General features: G+C 30.2%; 1 pseudogene; it reads left to right on the top strand.

The window, feature by feature from the left end:
- The first annotated feature begins 535 nt into the window (after positions 1 to 535).
- LOC107022528 lies at positions 536 to 14,165 on the top strand (annotated as a pseudogene).
- The last annotated feature ends 403 nt before the right edge of the window (positions 14,166 to 14,568 follow it).

Here is a 14,568-nt window from a genome sequence, read left to right as displayed (position 1 = left end):
TATTGTATATTGTGTTGTGCGAAGAGATAAAATAGGAAAAGAATCAGCCTTATTTTATGTGAATTTCGACACCATCTCATGAACATAGAAAATATATTTTTGTTAATTAGTTCCGATATTTACTAAGTATGAAATATGTCATCCTTTTACATAATAAAAAATAAAAATTAGCTACAGAATTTATTAGTAGTCCCTGATTAATCCATAACTAAATAGTTTCTAACTAGTATTATAAATACTCTGATTGAATTAATTTCATATATGAAGTTACTAAGCAAGTATTTGATAATGCAAAAACGGAAAGTAGATGACAATTAATATCTTGAGTACTCCAAAAATCATGAATTACTTCAATAAAGTACAAAGTTTTGTTTTATAATCTATTTCCAAATGGCATTTTATCATGCAATGCAGCCCTGCTAAGCACACACCTCAATCTTCCATCTATATTATCTACTAACTATTTTGCCTATATTCCCTCACCACTAGACTAGTTTCCTAGCTATCTCTCCTTCAATTAATTGATCTTTTTCTTATGGCTTCTAACAACAACAAACATTTTCTTGTGAAATATCTTGAGTGTAGGCATAACTATGCAGCTAGATCTAATTGTTATGTACTTGATGGTTGTGGTGAATTTTGTCCAACTGGTGCCCCTGAAACCCTATAATCCTTCATCTGTTCTACTTTTCATTGCCATCGAAATTTTCATAGAAAAGTTGAGGTGGATTTAGAGAATGGGGTGGAGAGTCCGATCATTTCTATTAATCATCCTAGCCATGATACTTGTTGAAATCACAAAGATCAATCATACTTTTTTCAACAGATATATCCCTCACTTGTTGATTTGATTTTTTTCGAATGTTAAATGTGACCCATCAGAACATCATGTGTATAAATATGAGCTCTCTTTTTTGTAGGGAAATCTTTAAGTTGTACATCTGTTGTCACTTTCTAAGGGTATGGTAGAGAGGCTTGAGAAGGTGGACAATCCTTCAATGAAGACCTAACGAGAGGTTTAATTCAAAAATACCAAAAATCCACAAGAATCGTACGAACATCTATGTAGCGTTGCAAGGAACCTTGGCTTCAGCTCTCGTCACCTCACTCAATCCTGTAACACTCTGAAAATCCATGTCATAAGCTAGAGCTTCACATGATGAACTAAACCTTACAACACTGTTTCTAAGACTAAAATAATATTTATATACCATTTAGGATTTTTTAGATTCAAGGCGTCAAGAAACGTCCATGACATCCAGAAACTAGCTAAATCAAACTAGTTGACGCCCCTATGTTTGGTGAAGGTTTGGGAGGGTCATATGAAGTCTAAACCTAATAAAAAAAATTTAAATAGGTAAAACATAATAAAAAGGATCCAAACGTCTAGTAACGACTCCCCAAGGACCGGTCGGAGGGTCCTTGAGGAGGACCCAAACCTTGGCGAGCAAGCTGCCGAAGCAGCTTGCGGCAGCCTAGAATTGAAGGTCACTACGCGACCGGCTGCTGACACGTGGGGTGACAAAAGTTTTCTAGCGACGCATGAACTCCACAAGGTCCATTACGTCAACCTGGATTTCAAAAATAAAATGTGAAAAATTGACCCCCCGAAGCACAACCACTTCCCAGATTCGTTGAAATCGTATTTTAAGTATTTTGACTTCACAAAAAGACCATTTAAGTGAGGGGTCTTTTGGGTAATTTATGGAGAAACTATATATTTACTAAGGGTCGGTCTTAAGTCATTTTTCACTCACCAAAACCAAATTCCCAAAGCAAAACCCAAAAGCTCTCATCTCTCTCTACTTTCTCTCTCCCTAAATCCTCCATTGAAAGAAAAAGAAAGTTTGAAGAAGAAGGCCAATTTCTCTATTATTTCACTTCAATTTAGTGGATTAATCTTCGTTAAGGTATGGGTTCTTCCCTCTTGGGATTCCTTTCTCCAAGAGGTCCTTTCAAAGTTGATTTCTAAATAACCCAATTCCAAGGGTTTTTTCAATTCTAATAGGTTTTCTTCTAAACTTGAAATTTATGATTGGTTATGATTAATTGTGATTGCCTATGACTAATTAATTATAGATTATTGAGTAATTGATGATAAATAGGAAATTGGTGTATATTATGTCCTTTCCTCAATTTCCCCAAATCTTGGATCTTGCTTATAAATTGATGGAAATTGATGAACGTATTGACTGTTAGACTGGTTGTATCTATCATAATTCGTGCATGGACTGCCTAGGTTAATGTATCGTTGGGATTGAATCTATTTCTTCAAGAATTCATTATGAACCCTTTCCCCCTAACCCTAGGTTTCGAATTGAAGTTAATTGGGATAGTGATGATGCAATTGATTTAGTTATTGTATTAACGGAAAAGGGCCTAAAATACCCTCAAAGTATTGAAAATGGTACAAAATTACCCTCCATCCACCTATTGGCTCCAAAATACCTTTTTTCACCCAACTATTGGCTCCAAAATACCCTTGTCATCCACCTTTGGGTTCAAAATAGACCATTTATTTAACGGTCTCAAAGTTAAACTATTTAAATATTTTAAATATATTTGGCGCTCAACTATTGGATAAAATTTAATTTATTAATATAATTTATAAATCAACCCACTACCTACCTATTACTAATTAAGCTCCACCCAATTAATATATCATTTCTAATATCAAAGTCGCCTTAAACACTACTAAAGCACAAAGAAATTACTGATTCCTGAAAATGACATTCAAAATTATTTGAGAATTATTTGAGTCGGAATTGAAACCCCAACTAAATTTAGATTGAGACGGTTATTTAAGAGGACACTTCCAATAGGATTCTTTTTCAAGCTTGAATTCGAAATTTAAAATTAAAGGTAAAGAAGTAGCACCTCTCGAATTAGTTGGTGCACTTTTTTAAATATAATTTTATAGATATTTATTCTTTATTTTAAATATTAAAACCTTAATAAATTTTTTTTAAAAAAAATTATCTATTAAGTAACATCACATAATTGGGGTGAATGAATAGTTAAGATGAACATAGCCAGACTTTTAAGTTTGTCGGTAATTTTTGTTTAGAAACTTGAATTATAATATATTTTTGACTGCGGACTTGAATGTATGATAATGTACTTTTATAGGCATTTTTGCCTCAAATTTTTTGAAACATTCATTGGTAGTAGTTTTTCTGTTGCGCATGAGTAATGGGAAGGGTTTATTAATTGGGTGTGGTTTAATTAGTAATGGGTGGGTAATAGATTGGTTAATAAATGATATTAACAAGTTAAATTATAAAAAATAGTTGAGCGTCGTGTGTTAAAACTATTTAAATAGTTTAAATTTAAAATCGTTAAACAAGTGGTTAATTTTGAACCCATAGGTGGATGACAATGGTATTTTGGAGCCAATAGATGGATGAGAAGGGTATTTTGGAGCCGATAGGTGAATGTAGGGTAATTTTGTACCATTTCTGATACTTCAAGGGTATTTTAGGCCCTTTTCCGTTGTATTAATTGCTATTGAATGATGTTACTACACTTATTATTGGATGACATTTGTTGGTTGATGGTAAAACCATGATGATGGCTTGTGAAAGATATTGGGGTAAGTATTGTGATCTGAACCCTTTACTTAAATTATGATTACTTGTGTTTAGTTATGAAGTTATATTTAAGTATACCTTATGATCAGATTGATTAGGGTTCGTATGCTGTTGAATTTGAATGTCTTAAATTATGACTTGTGAGTTGTTGGCTAGGATGTAATGACATAAGGGTGGTGATGAATTTGCCTATGTGCCTTGTCATAATGTGATTATGTAAATATGCTAACCTCACATGTGTAAATTTTAATGAAAGGACAATTCTAATGCAATTCCATTGAGCTATGATGACTATATAAGGGGTAGACCCTATGACCTAAATTAAGCTATGATAATTAATAAAGGCTTAAAGATATTTTGAAAGGGACTCTAGGTTAGCACCGAGTGAAATAGAAGTGAGGAGTGTCCCTTCCCACATAGGGAAGATAGGATCACTAATGTACTCATGAGATTAGAGACCATAATGCATGTAGCATAAATAGGGTCCTAACTACATATCCTAGTTTATGAACTATGTTGCTCCAATAGGAATACTAGCTAGTGGATCCACATAGATGCTATGTTCATGTTACGGTACTATCTTGGCAAGAATTCCGCCTTCTTTCGGTGTAGCTTTCATCATACCGGATTCCATATTAGCTGATGTGGTCTATGTCGGTTAAAGAAAGATGTTCCCAAAAGGTAAAATTAAGGAATAAAGTGAAGTCTAACTATGATAACCTAAGAGATTTAGCTTAGTCTAGGTAGGGTATGCGACTCTACCTATACATTGAACTAGTTAAACTTGAGGGAAGTCTTAGAAGGATGTTATTATGTGCTTATATGATTATGAATGTAAATGATATGTATATCTTGATCTTACGTGTTAATGACACTATGTGATATTAGTTTCACTTATGGACATGTGGTTGGTCTCTATTGTTAAATTATGATGATGTTTACTCTTAATTATGCAGTATGTGAAGTTGGGCTTTGCTTATGGTTCTTATTGGGTTTACTTGATCGAGTGAGGTTATGGGGTCTTACTTAGTCATTGCCCTAGTCTACTTAATGAAGGTTCATGAGTAATGGTCTTGCTTTGGTTATGATGTTATGAAATCTTATGTATGTTTATTGATATTAAAACTTGAAGATAGAGTTGTCTTGATTATGTGCATAGTTATGCTGATGTTTGCATGTTGACTTGACTAGACTTGGTATTGTCGGTCTTGTGATGTACATGGTCTTGACGTAATGAATATGTGTTATTGAATTGTATCGGTTCTTGAATCTGCATAAAGTTTTTCAAAGTAAATTAACATGCTTTAATGAAATCTCCCTTTTTAGAATGATTTCTATATAGTGTGTGCATATGTGCCCATACTTAAAACAAGTGATGTGCTAACCCCACTTCTCCCTTTTGTCCTAAACATTTTAGGTTCCGGCCGTTGAGGAGATTGCGATTATTTGAAGAAGACTTGGATTCTCATTCTCCAAGTTGGGTAGGACTCTCACCACTTCGAGGGCAATACCATTTTCTAGAATTTGATGTTGATTAGTTTTAAAGACACTTTGTTAATTTTTTTTCATTGGGAGTACTATGATTGTATAGACTATATATGGCTTTTAGTGTATTGATGTATGGCATATGCCCAATGGTTATACTCTTGTTTAAATCGTTATGATATAAGAAATCCATTTTGAGACTACGTTATGCATCTTTTATAAATATGTGCCATAAAAGTAGAAGACTATGTAATCTTCTTATACGACGGGTCTATCTATACTCGGTATGAATATATTATGAGTAAGCGAGAGGTCTAAGTAAACCTCATAAAGTAGTGTAGACGAGAAGTTTACAATTTTCCGCATTTTTAACCTATGAATGTAATGATGAATTCTACGATGCTAGTCTTAGTCCTCTTCAAGGACGACGACACCGGTTCCATCTAGGAGGTACTACCCAGATGTAACAAATCCTATAGCAGAAACTCGAGTTGAGGCACTACAAGTGAGCAAAGTTTTCCATCAACTTAAAGATTATAGAACTACACATTTGAAGGAAAATTTTTTTTTACTAAACTACAAGAGAAGAAAATGATCATTTTTGTTCCTTTCTTACTTAAAATGTCAAAGAAATTTTAGATCTAGAATTTATAATTTTTTATATAAGTAATTAATTATATCTTCAACTTAAAAACATGTAATCCCCTTGTTATCATTGATGATCCATCACCACAATATACAATGAGACCTAGGGCGCAAGTTTGTGAAATGTCTGAGAAGAACAACAATGATGTGGACACAAAGATGGAGATAAATGGAGGAGAGATAATAATGAGGAAGTTGAAAATAAAGTACAATGATTATTCGTCTTCTTCAAAGAGAATGAGGTTGAATCCTTACCAAAGAGAGAGGATTTTGATTTTTGCAAACAAGATCATGAGATGGAAATGGACAAAGAGCTATGAACAAGTTATCCCCTTTTGTTATGAAATTGACATCAATCCCAAATTATTGAAGAATTGGATTAACAACACCACACGCAGAATTAGGCCCTTAGAAACAATGGGCATATAAGGAATAAGGATTAGTTACTTCAAATAAGTCTTTTTGTGTTCTCTACTTATTTAACATTTTTATTTCTTATTTCTCATGTCTTCAATCCATAGAATTTAATAATATAAAAGTATTAAGTTTTCCGTTTTAATTTATTTTTTTCTTTTCTTTTTTATTTGTTCTTATACAATATTTCAGGTCTTAATTTTCACATGACATCACATGTTTTAGATAGTAGGAAAAGACAGATATTTTCTTCTTTACTTGTTCGGACAATTCAATTACACGTTTAATTAGCATGGTGAGTACTTATGTGTCACACATTTTAGCTATATAAAGGTGAACTTATTTATTTATTGAAACTAACATGACAGAAAAAAATATAAACATACGTGTTAAAAGAATATCAAAATAATCAAAATTTTCCTTATGCCCACCCTCAACATTTCTTCTCAAACTCTACCATCCTTCTTTTCTTCACACCGCACTCATTATCGTCTTCTTCTTCATTCTTTAGTTTTCAGTACAGTTTTTTATTTTTTTTTATCACAACTTTAAAATACGCTTTCTCTTTTCATTCGAAATTAGGTTAATTTTATGAAAGATTAATCCAAATAAATGAAAAATAATAATAATTCAATTTGTTTTTCTAAGCTTGAAAATTTTGAAGCTATAATGTTTAGACATACAAAACCTAGACGATGAGGCAGAGGGGCTGGGCCTATCAACGTCATGTCGAAATTCTTATTTGGGATCATCAGAGATTAATAAATCATCCTTGAAATATCTCCATTTGGCTTCTGCCACCATATGCGGTGAATCTTCAAGTGTTTTTAGAAAATGAAGACATATATTTAAATTCAATTTCGGCTTTGCGTTCCTCCATTTGAAGCCTGATATTCTTCACAAAAGAAGAACTCTAACTAGCTGAAATTCATAAAAAAAAATTTTATTTTAATAAAGTTGATGAGAAAATCAAGATTCTTTTATATATATAAAAAAATGTCTCGTGCTCTCTATTTGGGTTTTTAGTAGCTTCTTCTTGTTTTCAATTGTAACATTTGTTTATCTTTGAACACAATAACCAATTCAATATAGCATAGTTTTTTATGATTTGGAATTTTTTTTACTTTTGTTAAAGGAGTTTAATATTTTTTTTTCTTTTTTGATTTTGTTATAGGAATTTTACAGTTTTTTAATTTGGTGGTGATGACAATAATATGGGTTTGGTTGTACTTGGAGATAGGTGACAAAAATTAGAAAAGAAAATCGAATATGATAAGAAAAAATATATGAATATTGATAATGGTGACGATAATATTTGGTATGGGTAACACAGACGAAGTAAAATTAAATGTGATATAGTGAAATTATTCACATCGTGTCTCTTTTTAATTTCTGGGAATTGTTATTTGTCAAATTGAACTAGTCCATTTACTTCTCATAATAGTTGTTGGAAGGAGAAACGAAATGTGTTATGTCCACTTGAAGATGTATGATTAGCAAAAAGAAAAGAATCAGTTACTCCATTGACTTATTTAGAGATATGTGAAGTTAATCGCATCTTCAATATTATCCATGATTTTAATGATAGTGAAAATCTCATTTCAGCCAACTTGAATATAATTTTTTGGTAAAGCCGAAGTTATAAAGCTAGACAAGTGCAAAATTGAACAACAAAGCACATTATTTTATAACTTAAACAAGTTTCAACTTCTATCACCAACTTCTAACACTAACGACACATAAAATTTAATTAACTAAAATACATGTTATAATATATGTGAATTTGGACAGCTGCTGTACATAAAAAATATGAAATTAAATTTTAAATATCTTGTATTTAAAATTGGTCAATTTAAGATGAATATCAAAATGAAGTAAAGAAAGTCAAATAAAATATTAAATTAATGTTAAATTAAAGGAATGTTTTTAAGAAACTAATTTTTTTAAAAAAATTACAATTTTCTTTGAAAATTTATTCAAAAAGAAAAGAATTTAATGAAAGGGAAAAAAAGTTTAAGAGGGAAATAAGTATTTTAGAAAGAAAGAAGTGAAAATAATTTAATATATATAATATTCAATATCAATAATTATGTCTAATTAATAATATAATGACCAATAAAAAAAGATACATGACCATAATTTATGTATTAGTCCTCTTGAAAACTTTAATGACATATGGACAATTTCTTGGATAATGTCGCCTCAAGAAAGTGCAATCATGTTAGGTGTACGTTAGCATAAAGTTGCACGAAAGTACATTTAAAAAATGAATTCAAGGATAATGTGAATCTAGTTAAATTAAGATATGTCTCTGAGATTTCGTTCATACTTTAAATCTATCTATACTTTGACCCTTTAGGTTTCATTGAGACACATTCATATTTGACTTCAAATAAACTCCAAAGATACATACAATTCAAGTTAAGTTGGTCAACTAAGTATTTAATAATTAAAGTTTAAATATATATAAAATCCACGTTATATTGGTCAATAAACATTTATTAATTATTTTCAAATGGCAATTGATACATGTCATGCAACTATAGTAAGCAGACACCTCACTTCAAGACTTGTTTCCTAGATAACTCCACTTCAATTAATTTTTCTCTTTCTCATGGCTTCTAACTACAAGAAGCATTTTTTTGTGAAATATTTTGAGTGTTGGTATAAGTATGATGCTCGATCTAAATGTTATGTACTTGAATGTTATAATGAATATATTCAATTGGTGCTCCAAAAATATTGAATATTTCATCTAAGCTGTTTTCATTGCCATCCATGTTGTTAGTCATCTTAACCATGATACTTGTTGAAATTACAGATCCATTATTTTCTTTAACATCATTTGTTGAAATAATAATTTTGTTTTTTTAGTTTTAGGGTACTTTTAAATATAGAAATTATAATTTTATATAGATATTTAATTATTTCTTCAGCACAGCGATAGATATTCTCATGTTATCATTGATGATCCAATACCATAATACTCAATGAGACTTTGGCGAAGCTTCGTAAAAAGTTTGGGAAGAACAACGTGTCGCGAAGACAGAAACTGAAATGGACATGAAAGGAAAATAGGTAAAACTGAGGGACTTAACAAGAAAGTATTGTTCGTGTTCTTCAGTGTGAATGGGGATGGATCCCTATGAAAGAGAAAAAATCAAACTTTTTTAAAAGAGATGATGGGATGGAAATGGACTGAAATGTGAAAAAAATATTTAAAAATGTAATATAATATGCGTGAATTTTGGCAGCAATTAAACATAAAAATTCTTTTTGTAAGAGATTGATTAATCCAAGCATTTAAACTTAAAATCATCTAGTACATATACGAGAAGTATATTTTCACATAAATCATTAATTCGTATATAATATATATAGAATACATAGTACTCCAATTCAAAGAAAAAAATAGTAATAAATATATAAATATATATATATATATCCTGACTTTGATTTGAATTTGTTACTTTCAAACCTTGGTTAACTATGATAAATAAATTATTGTGAGACAATTATTTAACGGTGATAATATAATTATCGTCATAGTATATTTTAGCCACAATAATAAATATGAGTATTTATATTTAATTCTCTATGTAAAAATTGTTAAAGGTTTTAGCTATCTTGAATGCAATAACATTAACTCAATTATCACTATGCATATTTGTGGCTATAAATCTCATTGCTAAAATTAAAATTTTGTTGCCACGAAATATTTATTTCGTTAAAATGGTTATTTATACTGAAACCCACAAATTAAATTGCTTAGTCATAAATTTTTTTTCCGAGAATCATTTTTGAAAATAAAAGTAAATTCCAAATTTTTCGCTATATTTTGAAAAAATGTACAAGGACATATTATATATAAGTTTGTTGTCCTATTTCTTATAGGTGAACGTTTTTATTTTTTTTGCTATTACTTTCACAAGTAAAGACAAAGGAATAGTCAATGTACATATCTTTAGTTGTTTTATATTCAAGTTTAGCTTATTAAAGAATTAGACTTGCTTGTAGCAATGTTTGATATGATAAAATAAATAAACGATAAGTTTTATTTAACAATTTGAACTTTTAAATGAGATTTCACTAAGTTCAGTATAAGTAAGTTATCCATAAAAATGAATATATAAAAAGATTAATTTTATTCCTAATATATATTTAAATCATATTAATGAATTTATAATATGATCAATTAGTATGGACTTAACCTTATTTTTAAGGAAAAATGCACAAGTACCCCCTTAACTTATGTCTAAAATTCCAGACTATACTAAGGTCTCATTACCCCCTTGAACTTATTTTATAAGTAACTTTCTACCCATTTTCGGACTACGTGGCACTAGCTTGAAAAAAAAAGTCAATCGTCATTGGGCCCACAAGATAGTGCCACGTAGGCTGAAAAGGGCTAGAAATTTATTAATAAAATAAGTTCAAGGGGGTAATAGGACCTTAGTATAATATAAGTGTGTATCTGAGATTTCGGGCATAGGTTAAGGGTTACTTGTGCATTATCCCTATTTTTAAATTAAGTTAATAAATCAATATAAATACCACATTGAATTAAATATTTTCTTATGGACGATTCAGTCATGCAATTTGAAATCATGATTAGATATCAAAATATTCAAAGGTGCTTAGTCGATAAATCACATATCATTTTTTTTTATAAATTATTTTTGTGATTACAAATTTTCAAATTTGCATAATTCTATAAAGATTTAATGGTCAATAGTATAGTACTAATAGTTAGTTATTCTTTAATATAAATCTATCATATGGTAGAATAATCTCTTCACGCAAAGCATGAGTCCTTTTTTGCAAAATTCAAAATGATGGTTTAGAAAATATAAACTTTTATAGGTCAAGTTTTAGCCTTTTAAAAAAAATGAAATCATGATTTGAAAATCAAGACATCATATCGTATCTCCAAATACAAGCTTAGAATAAAGGGTCGTATGTGAAATATAATTTCACCTCGAATTTGAATACTCATTTTTATCTACTAAACATTTATTTCATATGTAAATAAAATATAAGATTCATATCATTACTATTAAAATTTTTTATATCTTATATAACAATTATTTTTACCAACATAATTACGTTAAATCAGTTCATACTCTACAATTTCCATTAACCAAATTCATTATCTTTTATCAAATTTATATACCAATGAAATTTAAAAACAAATGACTCAAAGTAACAATGATCTTTCACCTTCTATTACTGAGGCATTAGTTCGTTTATATTGCTGATACATTGAATTAACTGCACTGATACTTTAATATACTACTACTGATACATTAAGGACTTTAGTAATTTCAACAATCATAAAGCTGATACATTACAAAAACTTGTGATACGTGTATAAATTATTTTCTTCGAAAACAGTTGATACATTTCTGTAAGTCATTATTTGATTACTTTTAACATTATTTTTTGTACATATTACAAGATGTAACTGTTATATGTATTAATATGATGAAAAATGTACACGATTATGTGTTGGTATGCTTTTCGAACGAATGTAGTTGGACTATGAAGGCTTCCTGCAAGAAATTATATGATGTTTTCATTGTTAGAAGCTTCAATAGTGAACATACGTGTTCGACGAGGGAAGGGTATTAACTAAAGTACAAGCAACTGTCGGATTTGTAAGTGTAGTTACTGCTTCCGAATTGGTCAACCCTAAACGAATTTATACTCCAAAAGATATAATTGATGATATTAGAGAATTTTATGGAATTCAAATAGCTTACCAGCAAGCATGGCGTGCTAAAGAACGTATACTATCCATGATTTGGGGAAAACCATCTACAGGATACAGATGGTTGCCGCGATACATACACATGTTAAATACTGTGTATCCAAATTATTATATAAGAATGATGAAGACTGAAGAAGATGTATTTATGTATATGTTCGTAGCCTTAAGATCATTCATTAGGGGGTTCAAATACTGTAGACCAATAGTTGTTGTCGATGGTGCACATTTGAGTGGAACTTACAAAGGGACATTTGTATCAGCAAGCACACTTGATGGGGCATGTATGTATTTTTTGTAGTTGTGATGTGTTTGTACAGGTTACGTATCAAATGATATAATGTGTGTCTGTAATTAGGTTGCATATTCCCATTGACATATGGTGTTGTTGACACCGAAAATGACTGTTCGTGGACATGGTTTTTCGAATAATTAAAAAATGCATTTGCGAGATAAAAGATATATGTGTTGTATCACGTAGAAATGAGAGTATTATAAAGAGTGTGAGGATTGTGTTCCCAAATGTACCCATTATGCATGGATATGACATCTTTGGAAGAATGTCTGTGGCAGCTTCAAAAGGAGAAGAAAGACCCTAAGTGATCTATTCTACTCCATGGCCAAGGCATATAGAAAGGAAGATTTTGATAAATTGATGGCTAAGGTTGATAGAGTTGATCAAAGGGTTAAGGAGTACCTTGAGGATGCAAGGTATGAAAAGTGGTCAAGAGTTCATACGACAGTAAATAGAGGTAAAATGATGACTTCGAACATTGTGGAATGTATCAATGGTTGTCTTGTTGAAGCACGATAATTGACTACATTAGAATTCTTGGAAGAGTTTAGAATTCTATTTAGTTCTTGGCTTGCAAAAATAGAGAAGTAGCCTCATATTCAAAGGACACATCAGGGAGAAAATTTGAAGAGGTGTTGATTATAAACGCGGCTAAAAGTTCAAAGATGAAGGTATGTATCATTATATATTATTTTATATTATATGTATCTAATTCATTGTATCATTATGTATTTTGAACATGATTTATTTGGAATTAATTATATATTTGAATTTTTTCAAGAGAAGAGATATAAAGTCACCCCTAAAGTTATTCCGTATTTGCATAAAGACACTCTAACTTTAAAAGTGTCCTATCACCCAATGAAACTATTTAATATCTTTGTAAATTGGTCATTTTGACCCTTTTTCTAGTCTGGATTGTTACCACGAAAATGGGGTGCGTGACCCAATCTTTTCACTGCCATAACCAACTATAAAGTGCCACGTGTCTTTATATTACTTTAATATTAATTATTTAATTTATTTACATCATCTTTCCCATTATCTTCTTCACCCAAATTCAAAAATCCAATTTTTTCTTCATCTTCTTCAACTTAGAAGATCCATTTACTTCATCCATTTTTATCACTTTTTTTTCTTGGCTCTTGCTTTTCTTTGTTTCTTTTTCTTCTTTTATCTTATCTTTTTTTTTTTTTTAAAAATGTCTGTGGATTAGAGAATATTATGAAACTCCATCTATTTTTTGGTCTCAGTAACTTGAGAGTTGAATTGACTTTTTTTAGTTATGTTTTGGTGAGGAAAATAGTGTTACATGGAAGCATCATGGAGGTTACATTGAAGGTGACTATGGTTGCTATTTTTGGAGGATTTACAACAAGGAACAAAGCATTTGAGTAATGAAGATTTAAGAAGAAAGAGGGGGAAAATGAAAATAAAGTTAATAAAATAGAAATAATTAAATGAAAATGAAAATGATACTAACAATTAAAAATTAAAAGAACTGATTATGTGTCAAACAACTATTGGTGCGTACTCTTTCTTGCAATTGGGGTTACGAGAAAAATGAGATATTTATAACACTCTTAAATTGTTCAATGCGGAAATAGAACACTCACAAAGTTAAGGTGTCTTTTTAAAAATTTGAGACAACTTTAGTGGTGATTTTATGTCTTTTCTCTTTTATTAATGTACACAGGTTGTACAATCATCAGAATTTATATTCTCGGTTTATGAAACTGGAAGAAGATACATTGTTTGTCTTGAGCAGAAAGTATGTTCTTCTAGTAGATTTCAACTAGATGAGATACCTTGCGCACATGCAACCACTGTATTGAAAGAAAAGAATGTCACATATATGCATCCATATTGCTCTGACTACTACAAGCCTGATGCATTGGCAAAAACATATGAGATTCCAATGTACCAATGCCAGATAAGACAGACTGGTCAGCTCCTAAGAATGTGGTAGCTGAATTTCTGTATCCACCTAGATACAGACGATTATGTGAATGACCAAGGAAACAAAGAAGAAAGAAAGCAGATGAAAAGATTACGGTGAAAAAAATTGTTGTGGACAATGTGGACAAGAAGGATACAACAGAAGAACTTGTACTTTTTTTCCAAAAGAAAATTGAAATAGTCGTAATATTTCTAAGATATTAGTATTTTTATTGAATAGTTTTTTACGTAAACAATTATCATTTTCAGTATTGATTATATTTGCTCTTTATCACTGTTGGTTTTTAAAAAGAAACTTATTAATAACTTGTGTTAAGTAAATTTTAAGTTGCACTTTCGATTATAAATACATTGTTATTATTTTGTGTTGAAAAATACATTTTTGTCAATATTTCTTTCGTTAAATTAATTTT

This window comes from Solanum pennellii, chromosome 1 (assembly GCF_001406875.1).
Source record: "Solanum pennellii chromosome 1, SPENNV200".
NCBI lineage: Eukaryota > Viridiplantae > Streptophyta > Magnoliopsida > Solanales > Solanaceae > Solanum > Solanum pennellii.
The sequence above is the reverse complement of the archived record's forward strand: the minus strand, read 5'-3'. Positions and strand labels throughout refer to the sequence as shown.